The sequence below is a fragment of the Heterocephalus glaber genome, unplaced genomic scaffold, assembly GCF_053883595.1.
Source record: "Heterocephalus glaber isolate CG9 unplaced genomic scaffold, H.glaber_assembly_v1.0 deba00001572, whole genome shotgun sequence".
NCBI lineage: Eukaryota > Metazoa > Chordata > Mammalia > Rodentia > Bathyergidae > Heterocephalus > Heterocephalus glaber.
In genome coordinates this window covers 19,620,521-19,643,602 of record NW_028258357.1, presented here as the reverse complement: position 1 = coordinate 19,643,602, position 23,082 = coordinate 19,620,521, and the positions used below count along the sequence as shown (strand labels likewise).

The 23,082-nt window shown below is 48.7% G+C and overlaps 1 long non-coding RNA gene across 2 annotated transcripts in view; it reads right to left on the bottom strand.

The window, feature by feature from the left end:
* LOC110349180 (uncharacterized) overlaps positions 1 to 23,082 on the bottom strand; it is a 101,502-nt gene that overhangs the window by 75,584 nt on the left and 2,836 nt on the right. For both annotated transcript variants that reach the window (XR_015443565.1, XR_015443564.1), the window contains exon 2: positions 9,097 to 9,229. This is a non-coding gene — a long non-coding RNA (uncharacterized LOC110349180). The remainder of the gene's footprint in view (positions 1 to 9,096; positions 9,230 to 23,082) is intronic.

Sequence of the window (23,082 nt, the reverse complement as noted above, 5' to 3'; positions counted from 1 at the left end):
GCTCTGAGTCTTTTTCGCCCTACACAGGCGAGTTCTTGGAAATCTGGGCCACCCCTTGCTGATTTCCCTTCCTGCTTTCGTCACCACCCCAGACTGGCTTCCAGCCACCTCTTCACTTACGCCGTTCTGGTCAAGGTCATGCTGACCTCTGTATTTATAAGTCCGGTGGTAGATACACATGTGTTGCCTTACTTGACCTCCTAGTCCATTTGGTGTGAGGCATTGAAACTGCCTTTTCCATTAAGGCTGTCCTTGTTCCCAGCTGTCTCCCACACACAGTGCTTCGAGCTCCATGTATCAAAGCTGGACTGTCTTTCCCTCCAAACCAAACTATCCTTACCTATGTCTAATTTAGGACAGTGTCACTGTCTTATACTTCAGCTCACCCAAACCAGGAACTTCAAAGTCAACTCCAATCTTTCTTTGTTTACCCTATAGATTTGATTGTTTATTTAATCCTATTATCTTTCTTCCCTTAACAACTTGGGATTCACCTGTGGCACAGCTTCCTACTATTGTGACGATTTTTCAGAACATTATTACACTCACTGAAATTATTTCCACAGTCTTCTAGGCAGTGGAAACATCTCTAGCCTCTCCTTATACCAAACAATCTTCCCTAAATTCAGTAGACAGATATATAACACTGGTTAAGGAGAGAAACCGCCTCCCTTCAAATTTAGGCACAAGCCTTTTACCAACTGTGCTGTATCGAGCAGTTTATTTGGCTTCTCTCTGCCTCAGTTTCTTCTAGTGTAAAATGAAGATATTAGTCTTCACTATAGAGTTCCTGTGAGGCATATTCTAGTATGTAGGTGACTGTCTGGCAAACAGTAAATGTTCGGTAAATAGTTGTTGTTAGTGCTGCTCAAGTAAACATTAAAAATTAAAATCAAAACTCAATGAAGTCAGCCCTTCCAATTCTCCAACATGGCAGACACGGGCCTGCCTGTTATGTTCCCTTCCTGCTCTTTGGGGTTCACATTCAAATTCATACTCCAGTCTAAAGCACAAGTCACACACTCTTTAATTTCTTAAATATGCCTGGTATATTTTCCACACTGTTTTCTTTTTTTCAGGTACCAGGGATCGAACTCAGGACCTTGCACTTTCAAGGCAGGTGCAGTGCCACTGAGCTAAATCCTCGGCCCATGCCTGGTATATTCTAGTCCTTCCTCCATAAACTTCTACTCATTCCTCAAATCCTGTACATTGTCTGTTAAGTCTAACAATTTCTACCACCCCAAAAGGAAAAAAAAATACTTTCTATATAACACGTAATTCTCATTTCACATATATTTGTGTATAAACACATATCTGTGTGCATAGATACTCATGTGCATGGACATCGGGCTGTACTGCATTTGTATATTTATTTGCACATATGTCTCTCTTAGAATCTAAGTTCTTAAGGATGTAATCTGACTGGTCTCAGGATACACAAACTTTGCCATATAATGGACCCTTATACCTATTTGCATTCCTGTGTGTAAAATGATAGCTGCATCAGACAGTTTCTAATGATGCCCATCACCCATTTTGTCCTCCATTTTACATGCATACTGCTCCATCTATCCAGAGTTGGAGGCAAACTTCCTCTCTTCTTGAATTCAAGCTGGTCTTGTGTCTGCTTTGACCAAGAGAATATGATGGAAGCAACGTTTTAGAAATTTTAAGCCTGGCCTTAGGAGAACTAGAAGCTTTACCCCTTTTGACTCCAATCACAGCGACACTCAGACCCACACTGCAAGGAAGCAAGAGCCCACTGACAACCTGCGCAAGCCTGTCTGCTCCCCACCACCCAGGGAAGAGGCAAGCCACCCATCAGAGCCCGGCTGCTCCCTCCTTGGGGTGGAGTGGCATGCTGTTTGCCTGGAACGGGCCTGGGACTTTGACAGCTTTAGTGCTGAAAGTCTCTCGTATCCCAGAACCCTTCAGCATCTGGCAGTAGGGCGCGCTCCCTCCGGACACCTAACACTGTTGACATCTCCTCCTGCACCGGGGGCAAGCCACTCAACTGTTGCTGCCAGAGGTCTCCGGGATGGAAAAAAACACATTCATTACCTCCAAGGTTCATTTCATCACAAGCCAAAGAATCATTCCTGAAGCTATTTCTGACCTCCAATCATGCCCAGCCACATGGCCCAGTAGTGCCTGCCAGAGGTTATACAGTGAACCCAACTAATACAATGAAGACTCTCCCAAAGTTATATAATGTGAGTTCCCTCTCATTATTCAATTCCCAGTGAAATGAAAGCCCAAATGTTAAACCCCAAATAATGTCCTTTTTTAGAGCTCTAAATACAAAAAATCGAATACACATGAAAGGAAAATCCTGTCCAATTTCTTTATCTGCTGGTATTTAGGTTCCTTCACCATCTCCTCAACTGTGCTCCCCAGGGCCTAGTAAAGCTTGTCTAATTCCTAACAGGCAGGACTTCAGCTCTTTCATTCACCATCATGCTACCCAATCCACACAGGCAAATCTGCACATGAGAGCTTTTCCAGCCTTGTTCAGGGACCAGGTCCTCAGAATCCATTTCACTGATAAATCAGGCTTACAATGTTGTTGTCAACCACAGACCACCATGGAGACCTGAGGCTACCCAGGAGGACAGTGTGGAGAGGAACAAACAACCAGTACCAAGGTGGGACTTTAAAAGGTGAGGTTCTCATCCGGCCCAATGAGAGATGGAAGGAGTTGACCCAGTCTTGTCCCAGTTTGTGACTTGCCCTTCCTACATTCAGGCAAGATGATGCTATGATTTCAATGTGCCCTCCAAATCTCACGTTGAAATTGATGGATATTTAACAATATTGAGACACGAGGCGCTAAGAGGTGATGAAGCTAGGAATGGATTAGGCCTCGTGAATGGAAGCACTGGTACAGTGAGTGTGGGGAGTTATTGCGGGAGAGGGTTCCTGATAAAAGAAGATGAGTTCCACCAGATATTTTCCCAACACACAATGACACAGCAAAAAGGTCCTCTCCAAAGAGGTAGGGGGTGGCATGCTCTTGGACTTTCCAGCCACTAGAGCCATAGAGCAAATAAACTTCTAATGTTTATAAATTACCTAGTCTGTGGTATTCTGTTATAGCAACAGAAAACAAGACAGTGAATCTACGTATTTCCTCCTCTTGGAGGTCCATAAAATTCTCCTTCTGTTTCAACTATGTTTTAATAAATGTCAGTTCACTAAAACCACAGAACTTTGCCTGAAGCACCATCCTTAGGAAACTGCTTATTAGGAAAGGTACTTTTCTGTACACCCAAAACCCTGTTCATTTGATTCCCTGAACTATCTTCTTACTGAAGAAGCTATCAATAAAGCACACATTAAATACAGTAGGGAAATGAGCTCTCGGAACCAAACTGGGGAGACAGGAGGGATGTACAGAATTTTTTAATTTTAATGATTAAACTGCATTTTTACTCATTTATCAACTTTTTAAAATATTAATACCATAGGGTCTATAACAGTAGTTCTGTTTTAGGGGGGAAGTTTCCAGACATGTATCATGGCATGGATTAAAATGTATGAAGTTCCAGAATGCTGAGAAATACATCTCCTCAGAAGTACAGTCTTTCTTATGGTTGTCATATTGCAAATATATGAACTAGGTAAATACACAGTGAATGGTTCAGAGGACACTAGATGCCTTTTTAAAAAATAAAACCCTTAGTGTTTCAAGGATCACAGGGAAGAAAAGATCTCCATATTGGAGTGGAGGCAGGGAGACAGGGCACTTGTCCCTAAAATGCACCCTCCCCAGGATTGTCTCTCACTAAGAACAGCAGCCGCTGCTAAGCCACCCTCGGGAATGGATGGAACTTCTCCGTGCTCATGCTTCGGTCCAGGTGTGGCAGTGTGAGCCTCCCCTAGCAGTCGCCCTGCAGCCTGACCAGATTCTTGAAGGCTCCGGAATAACAACAGGAGAGAAAGTGCAGATGAAACTGGAGCCAGCCCTACCTCTCTGTTCCAAGGGAAATTCCTTGAAACCATCTAGTCTGCTCTTCTATCACCAAGTCAATGGACCCTGGGAAGTCCAGAAATTTGTCAGGCCCTTACAACTTTGGGCTCCCTCTGTCAGGGTGTCTTGTTCCCAGCAGCTGTCTCTGCCTCAGCTTTAAATCAAGCAGTACACAAGAGATCAGCATCTATCCTCACTACACACACACACACACACACAATACAGTCCTATGCAATCCAGACTCTGTTAAAAATATTATGTGGCTTCCAGGGGAAGCACAGTTGTGTCACATGTATCGGACACAGAAAAATTCCCTTCTTAGGATAGCTTTTGTTACTCCAAAGTCTCCTTCTCATTTTTGACCCACGAGGCATCTCCCTCTTTTTCTTCTCCTGAGCTAGGCGCTGTCTCTTAGCTCCTCTCTCATCTCCTTTCTTTCTTTCATTCTTCTCCTCCCTTTCCCCCTTGGGAATCCACGCAAGTTCCTGTCGTTGTTTGATGTGTGTCAATTCAGTAACCGTCTTCTGCTACTTAATTACATCTTTGGGATTTCATCTTCCTCCACTAGAAATTTATCAAAGAACTTCCAGATAGGTACAGTGCATATCCAAGAATAATTCTCCCAAATACACTCTCTCTGTCTTCACCCAGAAATAAGCTCAGAGAAGAATATAACACTAGAAAATCTAAAACATCCCCCACCTTCCATGATCATGGACCGCAAGCTTTGAGCCTGCCACAAGGGCTTGGCATCATATTGAAACCTCCACCACCCTGAAGTACATCTAGATCTGAAAAATAAGACAGGAAGAGTTTAAGAAATGATTTTTAGTTTTCTCTGTGAAGATCTATCTACTATTCACTTGATTGACTTAGGAGATAACGTCTTCTTCACACATTTGCAAGTGGACAGGGCCTCACCCAGTAGCCTAAGTATGGTCACACAGGTGCTACAGCATCCTGGCCAACTGCATGGGGGACAGGCCTGTGGGGCCACACAGGGCCCAAGCTCCGAAGGGCCCCATCAGCACTGAATAAGGCTGCCTCCTCTTCATTTCCATTGGCCCCACCATTTCTGCTCACTGTTTAGAGCACAGAGAATAACAGGATGGGTCTTTCCCTTCCAAGGCCTTAGATTCAGGGACACACAAACCGTCCTCATCAGATGCACAGGGAGATTCCAGAGGTTCCAACCGAAAGGCCCCAGTCTCTGTGCCCCCTGGTGGGAAAGTTGCTGCTCTGTACAACTCTAGGGGGCGCCAGCTTTGTTACCTTATTGCTTCAGAGGCCCCCGCCCGCCCGCCCAATTCTCCGTGTGATCCCAGGCTTGGAGGTAAGGAACATGACAGCTCAGGACGAGGTCTCCAGGGCAGCCCATTCTCCCCTCCCATTGCTCCATTGCTGGAGCACGCTGCATAGCCCCAACCCTCTCTTCTGTTTCCTGTTTCCCTTAGGAAACCTGGACTCGGGCAAAGAAAAAGCAGCGTTGTCAAAAGCAGTCTCGAGGAACAGGTGCTTGGAAAACGAGGGAGGTTCCTAAATGGTGAAAGAGAGCAGAGATTCGTAAAGAAAAGGAGGCCCAGAGAACATTTTTGTTATAAATTAAATTTCATAATGCTGCCAGGAAGATGAAAACGCTCGAAAGGCCAGGATGGAGTGGGTGGCTGACAGCTGTAGGCAGCTGCAGTGGAGAGAGAGAAGAGGGAACCATTAATGCACAGCAGTGGGAATTGAGGCTGGAAATAATGAGCGGGAAACCCTACTGGGGAGCAGGGTGACACGATTCGAGACACATAATGGGCCAGTAACACAGTTACTTAGGGCCTTTATCCTCTGCTGAAGGAGCTTTAATTCGCTACTAGGAATTCTGATGCACTAACATGTGCTGCCCGGGGAAAGGAACACGCTGTTCAGGCTCAAGGTCTCTGAAGCGGGTGTTGAGGCTTCTCCCAGGGGAGCACAGGGAGTCCACTTCTGGCGGGAGCTAGACGAGCCCAGCTCACCCGCTGTGCTCCTGCGCTGTCCCTGCCTGGCCGCCCCTGCTGCTGTGTGGCAGCCGGGTTGGGACGTTCTCTTGCTATTGGGAGATTTAAAGGGGAGGGGGGAGCTTCCAAATAACCCAGATTAAAGCTCAGCCCCAGGGGGTAGCATCAGATGGGAAATATGAATTTAGTGAAAAAAACATCTAAACACTTGCAGAAAATTTGAAAACAGAACCATCTGTTACATAATCGGATCCAGTAGACACCACACTTTGTACCACCAGCTGCTGCCAAGCAGGAGATTATGAAATCTTGAAAGAAATGCTCTGCTAAACGCGCTTCCTTGTTGCAGGGTTAACTTGGGGCAGAGCCGTAGGACCAGAAGGGGTGAAACGCTGAGCGCTCCTACCCCAGCTCCTCTTCCGAGTGTTAGTCTTCCTGTCACTACGGTCCCCCATGATGTGCATGGAAGGAACCTCGAGCCAAGTGTGTGAGGTCGGAAGAGAGACTAGGAAACAAACCCCACAGCCTCTCTGCTCTTCTTCCATGTGAATTCCAGTCCCCCTCTGCCCTCCTCCAGAGTCTCCCCTCCCCTGCCATTCTCTGCCCCACGAGGCCCAACAAGGCGGGACAATCTCCAAAAAAGATATGGGAAGAGAAGTGAAGCCAAGATGCAAAAGGATGTCAGCATCAACACCCTGGGGCTTTTTCCTTTCCTGTGGCTTTGCTCACGGGTAGGAAGGGGGGTTACGGAAAAGAAGCAGTCAACAGAAGCAGTGAAAAGACAAGGGGAAGAAACTAGAGCATCCCTGCTACTTCTACCCCTCATCTTTGCTTGTGTCTTTGGTCCTTCTCCAGCTCTGTGTTTGAGAGTAAGGTCCTGCTTACTCTGGTGACAAAACTCTTCCAGGTGTGGACAAATACAAGGTCTCTGGTGACAAAGGTCTCACAGGAGAGCACAGACCTGCAAACTCTGGAGCACAAAGCTTGTCTCAAGTGCCTCCTTCCCACTGGTCAGAATCTAGAAGGCTGTCTCCACCCCAGTTTCTCTGTCTTTCCCTCCCTATAATCCCTAACAAGTGCTTTTGCCTCCATCCCCCAAACATAGCCTGAACTTCTCTCCATCTCCTCCTCCTCTCTGGCCCGGAAGACTCACTGTCTCCTAACTCGGCTTGGGCAGCTTGCTCTTGTCCCACCTCCATCTTATCTCGATCCAGCAGACTCAGGGTTCTCTGAGAAGCTTGACTCTATTGATGTCCTCCAGCCTCCAACCCCTGGGCCACTTCACGTGGCAGCTGGAATAAAGTCAAACTCGACCGTGCACTCTGTGACATGCCCCTGCCCATGTCAGCCTCAGCCATTGTCACCCTCGCCCTCTACAAAGGCACTGCTTTCTTGTTTCTTGAAGAGCAGGCAGGTTCTAGTCGAGGGTCCCGGCAACATCCCCTCTATGGCCAGAGGGTCCTCTCCTGAACCCACACCTTTCTCCCCCCTTCTTGTTCTAGCTCTCACCACCCCTGCAAAATCTTCTGGCCTCATCACCCACCTCGTGTCCTGCACAGTACTCGACACGACCTGAATTTAGGCAGCCGGCCTGTTTGATGATTTGTTTATTGCCTGTCTTCCCTTACTAGAATGCAACCTCACTTGAGGTCTGGGAATGTTTCTAAACTATTCATTTCTATGCCCTGATCAGTGTATTCCTAGCTGGGAACACCACAAAGAGACTGAGCACTAAAAGACATTTAATACTGTATTCTCTCTCTTCTCAGGGGTTTAAATTCAGTAATCTCAGAGCATTATTTAAAAACTTAAGCACATAGAGTACCTTTGTTGGACAATCATGCACATTTTTACCACTGAAAATTCTTTTCCAGAGTGTTGTGTACTCCTCAAAGGCTCATTTTCCCACTGGCAGTTAGTGAAGAGCATTGGACCTACCTCGGGCTCAGGAACTACCACTTGCAAACTCTAACTACCCAACAACAATCCTCACCCTTGTGCAGCAGCCCTCTGGGGCCGTTGGGAGAGAAATGGCTTCCAGTTTTCTTCCAGTGGGGAAACTGAGGCTGGGTAACATTAGCTGACATCCCCCCAAGGTACAAAGACAGGGAGGGAATTTCAGCTCAAGCCTTCTGGCTTCCCGTTCTGCTGGGCTGTGTCTCATTAGCTCATCAATTGCTCACAATATCGCCGGGAGGTCAGAAGGGCAGGATCCCAATCCCCGAGACATTCCAATGCAGTCTTCACTCCGCACACATTCAGGCCAACCCTGTCTGGGAAGCCCCTGTCCGCCCCATCGAGCAGGATCACAAGTGCAAGAGGGCTCTTCCAAGCTGCTGCCTCATGTACAGCACAGACAGAAGGTGTGCCAAAGCCGCCTCCAGCGTCACCTATCCCGGTGCCTAAGTCACTGTCCCTGGGGGCTCTCCGAGGCCTCTCTCCTTCACCCCCACCCACTTACCTCCTCTGGGTCACCAGGTAAGGACCTGCTCTCTCCCCAGCCCAGCTTCCTCTCCTTTCTCGGGCCACAACTCGTTCCTTAGCTGTGAGCTAGATGTCTGCGTTCAAATCTCTCCCACCACTCTGTAGTGTGTGACCATGACAAATTACTTAACTTCTCTCTGCCACAGTTCTTGATCAGAAAACAGGAGTCGCAAGTGGAATTTTCCTTGTTAGGAGGGCCCAGTGGGTTACACTGGTTAATGTCTACAAAGCTCAGGACAGTGGAAGTACCAGGGAGTTGGGGCTGTAATAATTATCATCAGTGTTTCTAGGTCCTTGTTCACATGCCTCTCGATTACTGTTTTACCTCCTACTTAGACCCTTAACTTCTGTCTTCTCTTCCTTTTCCAATCCGTTCTCCATCCATAGCCAGAGCAGTTGCTCCCACACAATTCTGATCATGGGGAGCTCCCTGGCCTCAAAGCCTTGTTGAGCTGGGGATATGGCTAGGAGCTAGAGCGCTTGCCCAGCAGGCATGAGGCTCTGGGTTAGATTCCCCAGCACTGCAAAATAAACCAACAAAAAAGACACAAAGCCTTTCTTGACTCCCACCTCAAAAGCCTCAGTCTCAACATCAGCTCTCTGCAGCCTTCGCACCAGCAGAAAGTGGTCTCTGCCCCACGCGGCTCCACATACCTGACGTCACCTTTCCCTGAAACTGCTGAATGTTCTGCATCTCCGCACTTTCAGTAGCTGTGGCACCAGCAGCTGCTCGAGGGCTCAGATGGTTTTCCATTCTTGCTCTCACTTCAGCAGCATGCCCTGTGCCCTGGAGAGGAGACAACCGAGGCATCCTGTTCACCAGTGCCAGAGACAACTGCTCACTCCAGTGCCCACTGTGGCTCACCAGGCCTTGGCTCAGGGGTCAGAGACTCTGAGGAAACTGGGAAGGCAATGTCGCCTGGTGCCCTGCCCTGCCCTCTCAGTCACCCCGCCCTCCAGCGCCATGTCCTTGCACTGAGTGACCTCACGCCCAGGCGACACGCTTCCATTGTCCCTCACTCTCAGTGAGCACCACATGCAAACCACCAGCAGGTCGTGTCCCTTCCGGCTTCCAAATACATCCAAATGCATCCAGTTCTCTTCCTCTGCAGCCATGGTCTTTGACCTGGACAACGCCATTGGCTTTTAACCAGCGCTGCTTCTACTGCTGATTGGGTCGAGGCCGCCTGCCACAGTGACACTGCCACAGAGTGTGACCGTACGACACTTTGGCTCGGGGTCCCACGTGGCCTTCCACTCAACGCGGGATGGAAACTGGTGGCCCCCGAGGTCCTGATCTGACCTTTCTATTCTCCCAGCCCACTGCAGCCTCCTCTGCTTTGGGTGTTTGGTTAGGACCTTAGTGGTCTCTCCCGAGCCCTAAAACAGAGCCTTTTACACATCTTTGGCACACGCTGTTTTGGTGTCTTACACCTTCTCCTCATTCTCCATCCTTCTGGTTTCAGACCTTAGCAGCTGTCCCTGTCCACCCTGTCTGAGAGAGGCGGTTTTCTGTTTCCATTCCCAAGTTATTTCCTCCACAGTGCTTATCAGCCCTCCAATTATTGTATACATTTATATTTGTTTCTTTGCTTTTTTGCTGCTCTTTTCTCTCTCCACATAATGAAAATTTCATGAACCCAATAACCATGTCAATCTCGATGCAGCCATAGAACTTCTGATCAACGCCCTTAACAGTGGATACTCAAAAAGCATTTGTCGAATGACTGATGAATCTGTCATTATGGCCTAACCAATGTTCTGCACTCTGGGTAAAAGATTCAAATGCTGGCATGAGAACTGCTACACACATCTGGACCTGTCTAAACCTGTGGACCTCCCTCCATGAGACTGTCCATGTGTGCTGGCTGGCACCATTTCTAAACCCATGACTGTTATTTCTTTCATAGTTCTGACACAGTTTCTATTTTTAAAAGATTTCAAAGGTGCTTTAATCCAAGTTTGAAAATTTTATTATTGCTTGATGCTCTGCCCATGTATAAATGAGCCTAGGTATTAAAATGTTACCTGGGAGTTTCACTACAAAGAAGTTGAAGGGGGCCTCATTCTGTTTCTCTAAGTTTTCAAAGAAAGGAAATGAGGTCTATTAAAATTGCTTGTTTTATTCAAAGATGTGTGTGTGTGTGTGTGTGTGTGTGTGTGTGTGTGTGTGGTGTGAAGCTTGAGGGATGAGTCAGTTGTTAGGCTAAGCAAAATCCCATTAAATACAGTTGTGCTTACTGACTGAGGCACTCTGAAGATTTCCTAAAAATTTGTCAGTACAGAAATGAGTCAAATAGGTCAGCTGGATTCCCTCTCTCTCTCCCTCCCTCCTCTCGCAAACCTTGGCTGAGTTTCTGCTGTATACCAGATACTACTAGGTACTGTTAAAGGTGACAAGGACACGCTTCCTGCATCCGGGAGACCCAGGTATCTGTAGGGAAGACAGGTGTGTAAACAAGCAGTGGCCCAAACATCACTGTTCCAAAAGCAGGTGTGCACTGCCGTAGTGACCCATGGCAGGGTCCAGGGTCCAATGAGAAAGGCTTCTTGGTGAAGGTCCCAGCTGCATTGGGTTCCCCTCATGCGGGCTCAGTGTGGGGTCAGTCTCATGAGGACAGCAGTTCCAGGGGCAGCACCACAGCCCCTCTGTGTCCTTCAACCCAGCTGCTGGTTCACCTTGAGCCAAGGGGAGCCCTGCCTGGCCTGGGACTGTAACGGAGACCACCGCCCTCGGAGAATTGACATCCATGGAGGAAGCAAGACAGAAAGGGCTTTACAAGGGGAAGGACGCTTAAGAAAGAGATCAGAGTAGCAAGAGTGTTAAAGGGTCCTGAAGGTCCTGTGGGACCCTTGCTTCCCAGAGGGGCCAGGTCTGGACGGAGCAGGCATCACAGCTGACTCCAGCCTCTCCCTGCGCAGCTGCCCTCCCTGGCACACCTTTCTCTGCAAGACTCAGCCTGGTCTCCTCAGTGGGAAGAAAGGACTCGCTGCACCTTGCTGGGTGACCTCAACAAGCCCCCACTGCTCTGCACCCCGTGTCCCCTTTGGTCCAAGGAAAGTACAGCTGTCGCCCACTGTAAGAAGGTGTGAACAGGGCAGGCTGTGTGAAGCTGCCCTTGGCGGGGCTCTGAACAGACTCCTGCTCATGATGTCCCTAGGGCGCCCGGGGTGTGGGGACCCAGGCGGCAGGGGGTGCAGCTGCTCCTCCCTCCCACGTGGCAGGCTGAATCCCATCCCGAGTGCCCCTCGGAGGGGCTGCTGGCTGACTCCCCGGCCCCGGCCAAGCCTCTCACCCTGTGCTGCACGGCGTTCTCTCTCTCCCTCACACACTGCACAGGCAGACTTCCCGCGGGCCGCTAGTGGTCATGCTGCCCTGCCCCGGGCGCACATCTGCCGGGGGGGGGGGGGGGAAGCCACTCTGACTCGACCTCAGGCACAACCTGACACGGGCTGCTTCCCCGGCCAGTGGGGAAACATGTGGGATGGATTAAGGAGCCAGGCAGGACATCAGGCGGCTGCGAGGGACCCGATCGCCTCCCAGACCGCGGTGCAGGGTGGGCCGTCAGGTCCAGCACCTGGACAGCCTCTGGGCTGCCCCCTGGCCAACCTCGGGCCCGGGGATGTGGGATTTGAACCCCGGCAATCCGATTCACAACCTAGGAACTGCTGTCTCAGTGTCTGAAAGAGAGAAGATAATGACCGAGAGAGAGAACCCAGGGACCCGCAAGAGGGGCTGACTGAGACCTGAGCAGGTCAGAATACTAGGGAGGAATCAAGAGGAGCAGCAAAGTCTCTGCAGCTCATTCCTGCAGCCTGGGTACAGCCACGGCAGGGAAGAGTTCACAGCAAGGTGCAGACGACCCCTGGTAGTGCTCGCCCGAGGATGCCCACAAGTGCGGCTTTTCCTCTCACCCTCCCACCACTGTGTCTGTCCCTGTGAGCTAAAGCAGCTTTTGTGCAGCTGTGCCTTCCCCAGGGGCCGTAGAATCCAGTCCTGGCTGCTTTGCGTCAGCGGCCTGTCCCCGTCTTCAGCTGGAATGTGAGCTTCACTCTCTCACCAGCTGCCCCGGCGGAGGCACCAAATGCCTTCCCGGGTGAGGCCCCAGTGACAAGGTCAGTGTGTGTGTCCAGGCGCTCGGACACACTGAGGGAGACGTCCCCTCCTCTGTAGGCACAGGTGCAGGGGCTGGGGAAGGGACAAGGAGGAGGAGGAGAAACGCGGTGCCCCTGTAGCCAACAAGGCGCTCGAAGTGCGGCACTGGACCACTGAGACCCTTCTCCTGGTGGGAGATGGCTTCGCCGGCAGCTAGCCACAGCGCACTGCTTCCGATCAGTGAAAAGACTTTCTCTCCTCCTTGGAGGGAAATGTCTGTCCAAGCCTAACAGGAGGAAGGCTGAAGTGTAAAGGAAGCTTCAGTGCAAACGCACCAAAACGGAGTCTTGGAGAAGCTTTGGAAATGCCAACAGGGTCGTCATCTATTCCCGGAACTGCTGCCCGCAGCATGGCCAGGTCCCCTGTGAAGGGGACACTCCCCCCGAGGCCATCCCCATGGGGCCTCCTGAGGGATGGTGCCCATCACCGCCCTGCCCCTGGAGCTTCAGTTCTCCCCACACTTAACTGGGATGTGAGGTTATCCGCAGGACAAAGACCACAGCCCAGATTGCTGGACTTGCTGATGGGCTGGTGACGCCCCTCCAGGGTCACTGAGAGCGAACTGAGTCTGTGAAATAGGGGACATGGAAGCTAAAAGGTTTCAAGAGGTGGGCGGTGGAGGCCCCAGGGTCTACCCTGACCTGATCCATTTTGGTGGCATTAAGTACAGGCACATTGTTATACAGCCAGTGCTTGTCCCTTGGCCCCTATGAAACTTGGTACCCAATAAACACTAAAGCCCCACTCCCTCCCTGAAGCTCCGACCTGCAGCTCCAAACCTGTCTCCACGGATGTGACTCGTCTAGGGCACCCCAAAAGTGGCACCACACATTGGTCCTTTTGTGTGTCTGGCTGTTCTCACTCAGTCTTCAGGCTCCATCTACAATGTAAGGTGTATTAGAATCTCCTTGCTTTTCAAGGTGGATAATACCCCTTTGTGTATGTAATACATTTTGCATGTCTCTTTATCTTTGGCTGAGTATCTGGGTTTTCTATCTTCCAGCCAGCGTTATAATGCTGCTATCGCCATGAGTATGTCACCATCTCTTCAAGACCTACTGTCCATTCCTTGGGAATATAGCCATAGAAATGGAAGTATTGGTTCATATAGTATTTCAATATTAATGGTTTTTTTTCAGTACTGGGGATCAAAACCAGGGGCATTCTACCACCGACCACATCCTCAGCCCTTCTAAAAATGAGTCTCTATTAGTTCATGTCCACAGTACATAATGATGACATTCACCACAGGGAGTCGATACAAGTACATAATAGATCTTAATCCCTTTTGCACACCTTTCTTCTTCCCTCTCTTCTCTCCCTTCCTCTTCTACCACTTTTGGTTCTCTTCCCTTTTGCACAGGGTCTACCTCCCTGATTTCAGCATTTTTAAATGTTTGGAAGAACAACTATCCTGCTTTCTATAGTGGGAGGACCGTGGCACCCTCCCCAGGAATGCACAATCCACTTTCTGGGCATCTCTGCCACCACGTTACAGGATTTCCCGTTGTTTCTTTCTTGCGTAATGTGGCTTGCCTCCTTTTGGTTTTCCTTTCAGATGGGCAATTTGTCTTTTCTCCTGTGAAAAATTTCCTGTTCTCTCTACTGCTGCCTGCTACTGGGGGTGGGGGTGGGGGGAACCACCCGACAAGGGACAGTCTCCTGAGCCCTTTGCAGACACCACAGCCCCGACAGCTTGAGGTGGGAACTAGGAGCTTTCCCAGAGCTCAGAAGGCTTTAGGGGGGGCTTCTGTCTTTTCCAGAAAGTCTTAAAGGTGACGGCTCTTTCCACTTTTGCTGAGGAAAGTTATTCCCTGAGAAGGCAGGAAGTAAGATGCAAAAATAACATGGAAAACAGCAGAAAGGGAATCTGTGGATGAGACTTCTGGGCACTCAGCTCCTCCCGACCAGGTGCTGTGACTGCAGTGCTGAGCTCCTGCAGCCTCAGTTTCCCCAAGAGACAGCGAACGGCCACACTTGTGACACAGTGCCACACTGAGATTATGACGTCTTCTTCCACAAACTACATATCCACAATGTCCACAATGCATACCTATCTGACGCATCTGTATGCATGCATTTGTGTACACGGAGCATGCACACGTTTTTGCTCCCTGAGTGCTGCCCATGGCAGGCTGGGAGAGCCTCATGCTTCTCGCCATCTTGGCTTCCTCACCCCACATGTTCTCATGGAATTCCCTCCGAATTCACTGGCGGACTCGCCGTCCATCTTTGTAAAGGCTCAACTGGGGTGCTTGGCATTTGACATTATCCCTCCCCCTCCCCACGAACTTACGCTACTACTAACTTTCCAACCCACACTGGAACACACAGGCATTCCAATTTCAATGCTATCTATCACCCTAACCCTAACACTAACCCTAGCCCTAACCCTAGACGAACCCTAAGTCATCCTCAGGTACCACTATTTCCACACTATACGTGACCCTTACAAGAAGAAGAACCCTAACCCTAACAATCATACCCACACTCCAAACGTCAGTTATATGAATTGGAATCCTAAACCTAAACCTATTCCTAACCCTAACCCTAAGCCTAAGCCGCAGGACCGAATCACAAGACCCAGGTGCTTGACATTTGACATTATCCCTCCCCCTCCCCATTAAATTACGCTAATACTAACTTTCCAACCCACACTGGAAGACACAGGCATTTCAATTTCAATGCTATCTATCACCCTGACCCTAACTCTAACCCTAGTCCGAACCCTAAGTCATTTTCAGGTACCGCTATTTCCGAACTATACATGACCATAATGCAAAGAAGAAGCATAACCCTAACAATCATACCCACACTCCAAACGTCAGGTACATGAATTGGAACCCTAAACCTAAACCTACTCCTAACCCTAACCCTAACCCTAAGCCACAGGACCGAATCACAAGACCCAGGTGCTTGACATTTGACATTATCCCTCCCCCTCCCCATGAAATTACGCTAATACTAACTTTCCAACCCACACTGGAAGACACAGGCATTTCAATTTTAATGCTATCTATCACCCTGACCCTAACCCTAACCCTAGGCCTAACCCTACCCGAACCCTAAGTCATTTTCAGGTACCGCTATTTCCGAACTATACATGACCATAACGCAAAGAAGACTCCTAACCCTAACATTCATACCCACACTACAAACATCAGGTACATGAATTGGAACCCTAAACCTAAACCTACACCTAACCCTAACCCTAACCCTAAGCTGCAGGCCCAAATCCCAATACCCATGTACTTGACATTTTATATTATCCCTCAGGCTCACCACGAACTTGCGCTAATACTAACTTTCCAACCCACACTGGAAGACACAGGCATTTCAATTTCAATGCTATCTATCACCCTGACCCTAACCCTAACCCTAGGCCTAACACTAGACAAACCCTAAGTCATCCTCAGGTACCGCTAATTCCACACTGTCCGTGACCCTTATGAAAAGAAGAACCCTAACCCTAACAATCATACCCACACTCCAAACGTCAGGTACATGAATTGGAACCCTAAACCTAAACCTATTCCTAACCCTAACCCTAACCCTAAGCCACAGGACCAAATCACAAGACCCAGGTGCTTGACATTTGACATTATCAATCCCCCTCCCCATGAAATTACGCTAAGACTAACTTTCCAACCCACACTGGAAGACACAGGCATTTCAATTTCAATGCTATCTATCACCCCCTAACCCTAGGCCTAACCCTACCCGAACCCTAAGTCATTTTCAGGTACCGCTATTTCCGAACTATACATGACCATAATGCAAAGAAGAAGCATAACCCTAACAATCATACCCACACTCCAAACGTCAGGTACATGAATTGGAACCCTAAACCTAAACCTACTCCTAACCCTAACCCTAAGCCACAGGACCAAATCACAATATCCAGGTGCTTGACATTTGACATTATCCCTCCCCCTCCCCATGAAATTACGCTAATACTAACTTTCCAACCCACACTGGAAGACACAGGCATTTCAATTTTAATGCTATCTATCACCCCCTAACCCTAGCCCTAACCCTACCCGAACCCTAAGTCATTTTCAGGTACCACTATTTCTGAACTATACATGACCATAACGCAAAGAAGAACCCTAACCCTAACATTCATACCCACACTCCAAACGTCAGGTACATGAATTGGAACCCTAAACCTAAACCTACTCCTAACCCTAACCCAAACCCTAAGCCGCAGGACCAAATCACAAGACCCAGGTGCTTGACATTTGACATTATCCTTCCCCCTCCCCATGAACTTATGGTAATACTAACTTTCCAACCCACACTGGAAGACACAGGCATTTCAATTTCAATGCTATCTATCACCCTGTCCCTAACCCTAGCCCCAACCCTACCTGAACCCTAAGTCATCCTCAGGTACTGCTATTTCCACACTATCCATGACCCTTACAAAAAGAAGAACCCTAACCCTAACAATCATACCCACACTCCTGTGCTGCAGTTTATCCAACCACCCCCTGTCGGTGGGCCTTCAGTTTTCCCATCTCCACAGGGCAGCAGAATATGGCTCTCGGGCAGTGAGTGCCTCCTCAGGCCCCACCCTCACTCAAAGTCAGATCCAAAGGCCTGGTGAAGGGCTGTAGAGCCCTGGGTGATCTGCCCCCTACACTGTTCTCTGTCTCAGGCTTCTCTCGGTCACTTGTTCTGCTCCAGCCATGTTGGCCTCCTTGGTGCTCCGCAAACCTGCCTCTCATGCTTCTACCCCAGGACCCTTGTAGGTGCTCCTCGCTCAGATCTAGAAGTCTTTATCCATATCCCCCCCTCCCTCTCTCTGTGCTCTACTTCTGAGGTTGCCCCTAGCTTCCTAGTCTAAGCAAGGGCTTTCCCTCCTTGCCCTTCCTTCCTCCATTTCCTCCCTAGCACACATCACTCACTTATTTGTGTATTTCTCACCTCTCACCAGTAGGGCAGGCTTCGAATGCTCGATCCTGGGTCCCTGGGTTCTGCCACAGTGCCCGAGACTTATCTGACCTTATGTTAGGGTTTGATAACTATTTCCTGTAGGTTGGATAAATATTCATTGGAGGAATCTGTGGGCTCCCTGGTAAATGAATGAGCAAACCCACGCACCCACGGACACAGCCCACTCAGATGTGAGACGCCATGGGGCATGGAAGAGAAAATCAGAGGAAAACAGGGGCTGCTTCCATGGCCCCGTCAGGCTGGAGCTTCTCCAAAGTCCTCATGAGGAAGCACCGGGCATGACACGGGCTCATGGTTGGAGAGTCACACACCATCCCCAACACACAGCCCCACTGCTAGCTGAAGTGCAGCTCGGCCTCTTCCATCTGATTCTTGCTAAATCCAGGCTTGGGCCCTCTGGGCCCACCACAGAGAGGGCTGGACCCAGGAGGCTGTACATCAACACCCTGTGGGAAAGTGGGACGCAGTGACGCAGGGCCCTGGGACTAAGCCACAGCTTGGTGTAAGATCGGAGGGGTCACTTAACCTGTGTCTCAGCCTCCTGGGTATCAGTGACAAAAAGAAGAGAATCTGCATCAAAAGGTTCATATTGCTAAGGTAAATAAGTTGATATATGTGAAACACTTACTGTAGAACACAGGAATAAAGATGTTAAGACTACAAACTCTGAAGATAGACTGCCTGGCCACAACCTGGCTCTGCTAGTTACTAGCCTTATGGTCTTGGGCAAGTCAACTGATCATTATGTGCCTCAGTTTTGTCATCTGTAAAATGGGAAGAATCGCAGTCTCTCCTCCCAAGAATGGTGTGGGACTTGCCAGGGATTTAGCTCAGTGGCACTGCACCTGCCTTGCAAGTGTAAGGTCATGAGTTCAATTCCTGGTACCACAAAAAATTAAAAAAGACTCTTATGGAACTCGAGCCTGTTGATAACGACAACTGGCTTCACGCCGTTACTGCAGGGGTGGAACGACAGCAAGGATGGAGAAGGCATCACCCAGTGCCCAGGGTGAGCACTGAGAGGCAGGAGGGAGAGTCAGGAGAACAGAACACAAGTTCTGCGGGGGCCAAGAGAGAAAGGGGAGCTCTAGGTGCTGGGGTCCTGGATTAGCTGTTGCTCCTCACTGGGGAAGGTTACTTATCTGTCTGTGGAAACAGGCTTGGCTCAGTGACTTCCTTGGCCAACAGAATGTGAACAAAGGGACATGTGACACCTCTGAGTAGACGGAAGCTTCCAGAGGCAGCGTGTGGTGACCTGTGCTCTCCTTTCACTGCCTCCCCAGCCATGGAGCATGTGTGGAGACAACTGAGCTGCTTTGGCCCTGTCTCTGTCCTTTGCAGTTAACACTCAGCTCACATGAGAAGCAGGGATGGTTTAATCTCTAAGGCCAGAAGCCTTCCTTGCTGCAGCATAACCTGGTGGAACCTGGCCCAGTCCTGTGGAGGTGCCGCTGCCAGGGAGCACTCCTGCAGTCTTGGTACCTCAGTCATTTTCCCTGGGGCGGGCAGTGGCTCACCCAGTGGGCTGAGGAGGAAAGAATGGCTCCCGACGGCTCAGCCACCTGTGACTGTTCTTATTTGTCTGCTGAGGACAAAGGACACTTTGCCTTCTTGCTGCCTTAGATCTGCATCTCCCCTGGAAGAGGCGTGAAAGTGCCCATTCATTTACCGTGAAATCTGCTGCAAATGGCAGAACGCATCGAATAATTACTGGTCAAGTGACCTGGATTAAGCAGGTAGAAATTTATTCTTTTTCTTGTGTAAATGAAATTCCAAGGTAAACAGTTCGGGACTAGGGTAGCATTTCAAGGCCACCAGGAAATCCAGATCCTTTCCTGCCATTGCTCCATCAGTGCCATGTATCTCAGACCCTCAGGGTAGAATCCTGCTTTGTAAGTTCCAGCTCTCACACTTGCCTTCCAGTTACCAGGAAACAGGAATAAAACGAAGATGGGTTTCTCTCTAAGGACACTCCTAATACTTATACAAACTACTTAAATCCTGCTATCCAGAGCTCACCTGAATGGTTATGCCCAGCTGAGGAGGCTGGGCAGTTTGTTGTTACTCTCTTTTGTTTTGTTTTGCTTTATACTGAGTGATTGTGCTTGCTGCTAAAACCTGAGAATTTTATCACTAAGAAAAAGAGAATATTGGGGGAGGCAAATAGCAGTCTTGTTCTACTCAACAAGCCCATTAGCCACTGGCTGGACCCAGCTCCTCAACAATCACGAGGAGAAATATGGACCCCTCCTTCGCTTTGCTCCTTCCGTAGTTCTGCAAATATTTCAAACTCAGAATTGGAAAAGCAGTCATGAAAGGAATGATACTTATTGAAGTTCAAAACCAATTAATAAAGTCCAAAATGTCTATATCGAAGTCCAAAGCCTTCAGCCTAGCACAATAGACCAGGGAAGATGGTAAACTTTTACATTTGCTTCAACTTTGCTCTGGAAACAAGGTACCAATGAGCCAAAGAAACACATCCACCAAAAACAATGGAAAGAATTACAGACAAGGTGGTTATGAAAATATGAGGATTTGGGTCTATAGTGTGAGCACCTTACACAAATAGCATATGGCAATACTGAAAGATTGCTCTGAAAGGAGCTAAATGGAAAAATATGCTGTTATTTCTATCCATCAAATGCTAAGGCCAAGGATGCCAGCCCTGCATCCCCAAAGAGCAAGGAGATGGTGCGTGAGAGCTGAAGCGTGCTGTGATTATTTTATTTTTTTTATTAACGTGAGGCCAGAGCCAACCAACTTAATGTGAATCACCATGATTCTTTTTTTTTTTTTTACAAAAATTGTATCTCTTTTATGTTAGAATAAAAACACAATCCCTCACTCTTGCCAAAGGGTACACGTTATTCAGGATAGATCATTGCTGCTGACAAAACACATTTAAATAAGTCAGATTCTTTCTCTTATTCACAGAATGAATCACTTCATGTCACATACACTTCATTTTTGACTCATAAATTACGTCACAACAGGCTTTGTAAGACTTATAATTATTGAAGCTATTTTTGTGCTGCTATTCACTGCCTTCTCAGCCTTTCTGCATGAATAACCAGTTTTTCCTCTTCACTATTTAGTATCCGACCAAATAGAACGGGTGTCAGCCAATCAGCATCTTGGGTGATGACTCATTTGCATTCAAAAGTTTAAAAATATTGGGTCCTTATCAACAAAAATTAAGCCTGCTGCTTCACACAGAGCAAGGGAGCTGGGTCAAGCAAAAGATGCTGTTCCTGCTGCTGCCCTGGCTGGCTAACAATTTAAGTGTCTATGACAGAGCCAGAAAGACCCTTCCATCACAGAGACTTATATTTTAATGCAAAATAATTACTACCACTGGATTTACGCCTTACAACTCCCTTCATTTCCATAGAGCTCATCTGAAATACATAGCAGTTTCAAGTGAGAACCTTGCCCATGAATTCATCTGGAGCCAGAGGTCCAAGTTAAAAAACTGGTCCCCATATACCTTTGACTTTTAATTCAAAATTGTCTTGAAAAATCCCACTCCTTCCATTCCTCCAAGTAGCATGCTTTCCAGAAAATCCAGATAAGATTATGGAGTGCTTTCTCAGAGCAGTGCCTATATTTTCCTGTATCAGGATGGCCTGGAGGTACCCATTAAGCATGTTCCTGGGTCCCTCCCAGATCCACAGACCAGAATCCAGGGAGGGGCAGAGCAAGGTGGCAGGTTCTCAAGCTCTGTAGGTGATTCTCCAGCCCACGAAGACTCCGAACTTCACAAGGACTGGCCCTGGGCAGGTGGCAAAGGAAGGGTCAAACACTCCAAGCAGGGAGAAGTAAGAAAACTGGGGAGTTAACAAATGTTCTTGGAGGCAGCAGGCCACGATTACCCATTGCATCCACTGCTGACCACTGAGCCAAGCATCGTAGGAGGAGTTCTGAGATGCTTTGGGGCCCTCCGTGCCCTGGACCTCTGCAGCACCATCAGGGCCTTCAGTCAGATGCTGGTTGCACAGCTGAGAGGTGAAACATCCACCTTCTCTGAAACCAGGAAGACTAAGTTTAACCCCAAACACATCTGCTGCTGGCTGCAGGAACCTGCAGAACCTGCTTTCTTTCTGGGATGAGATTTTCCTCTGCGAGTTACTTCAGGTCCTAGACAAACTGTATGTGGTAATAATCAGCAGCCTGGTATTAAGTTCATGAACCAAAGTACCACTGTATTCCAAACCCCAAAACACTTCCGGTCCTGAGCATTTCAGATAAGTGACACTCAACCCGTAATAGCTAACAGACACTACCCACTTACTGTCACGCTGTTCTAGACCCTTTCTTAAGTGTTCTTCTATTTAATCATCACAACTTTTTTTTTGCAGCAGGGATATTATGATTATTCCCTTTGGTACGAATAAGGAAACTGAGGCATGGATCAATTAAGTAACTTGTCCAGGAACACACAGTTCTTTCTGTTACAGTCCCAGGCAGGCTGAACCCAGAGCTGGAAGTTCTGTGACCATGCCATGGGTTCTCTGACGTCACACACAAAGGTTTCATGCGTGTCTCTCTGTCCAATTCCACACCTCAAAGTAGAGCCAGGTCATCCCAGCCATGGGGTTGAAGTCACATAACACCAGCAGAAGTGAGAGGGCTATGCTCACAGGGCTGAAGCAAATCCTGCAGAGCCAGCTGCCTCCTGCACATAGCACCTTCCTGCAGGAGGATCCTCCACCGCTCCTCAGCCAGCCAAGCCGCTCTACCTCCTCAACCTCCGTACCGTCCCACCGTAAAATGCGGGTGCTGACCTGGCTCAGTCCTTCCCAGAGGCTGCACCTATGCGAGGCCAAACTTGTGAAGAGCTCCGTGGGACAGCGGGGAGCGCTTTCCTCTGCTCCCCGCTAGGACACACACAGCAAACGCTCGAACATTGAAGGCTCTGAAAACTCTGGAGATGAAGATGACTGCTTACTTTAATGCAGTTTCCAAAATCCATCTGGCTCCCCCTTCCTATAGAAACTAAACTTCCTACTCTCGGAAACTGTAAAAGAGCTGTCCACTTCTTGTCACAAAACCACTCTCACTGGCGTCCGTCCCCTCCTCCTCCACTCTTCCTGCAACAACAGAGCCGCCCTGGCCCTGCTAAGGCTCAGGGGTCCGTCCCCTCCCGCCTCTGTCATAACCTTGAGCTATCCTTTTCCACTTCCTGTCCTGCATTTTCAAACACCCACCCTCCTCCTACGGGCACCACCAGAAAGCATTTAAACATGATCAGATAACCCCACTAGAAGAAAATCTCTCCCTAGACCTCACTTCTCCTTCCAGCTCTCTCATCCCTTCCGTTTCTTCCACACTCAGTCTCTCCGAGAGGAATCTATTCCGTGTCCCACATCTTTCTCCATGGATCAATCCTCCTCTTTCAGCCTGGTTTTTATCCAGCAGCCATTACTTCCAGAGCAGCTCTTGCTGGGATTGGCCATGCTCCCCGTGTCACCAAGTCCCAGGGAGGGATCTTTACCTTCCATCTCCTCTCCTGAGCTGATGAA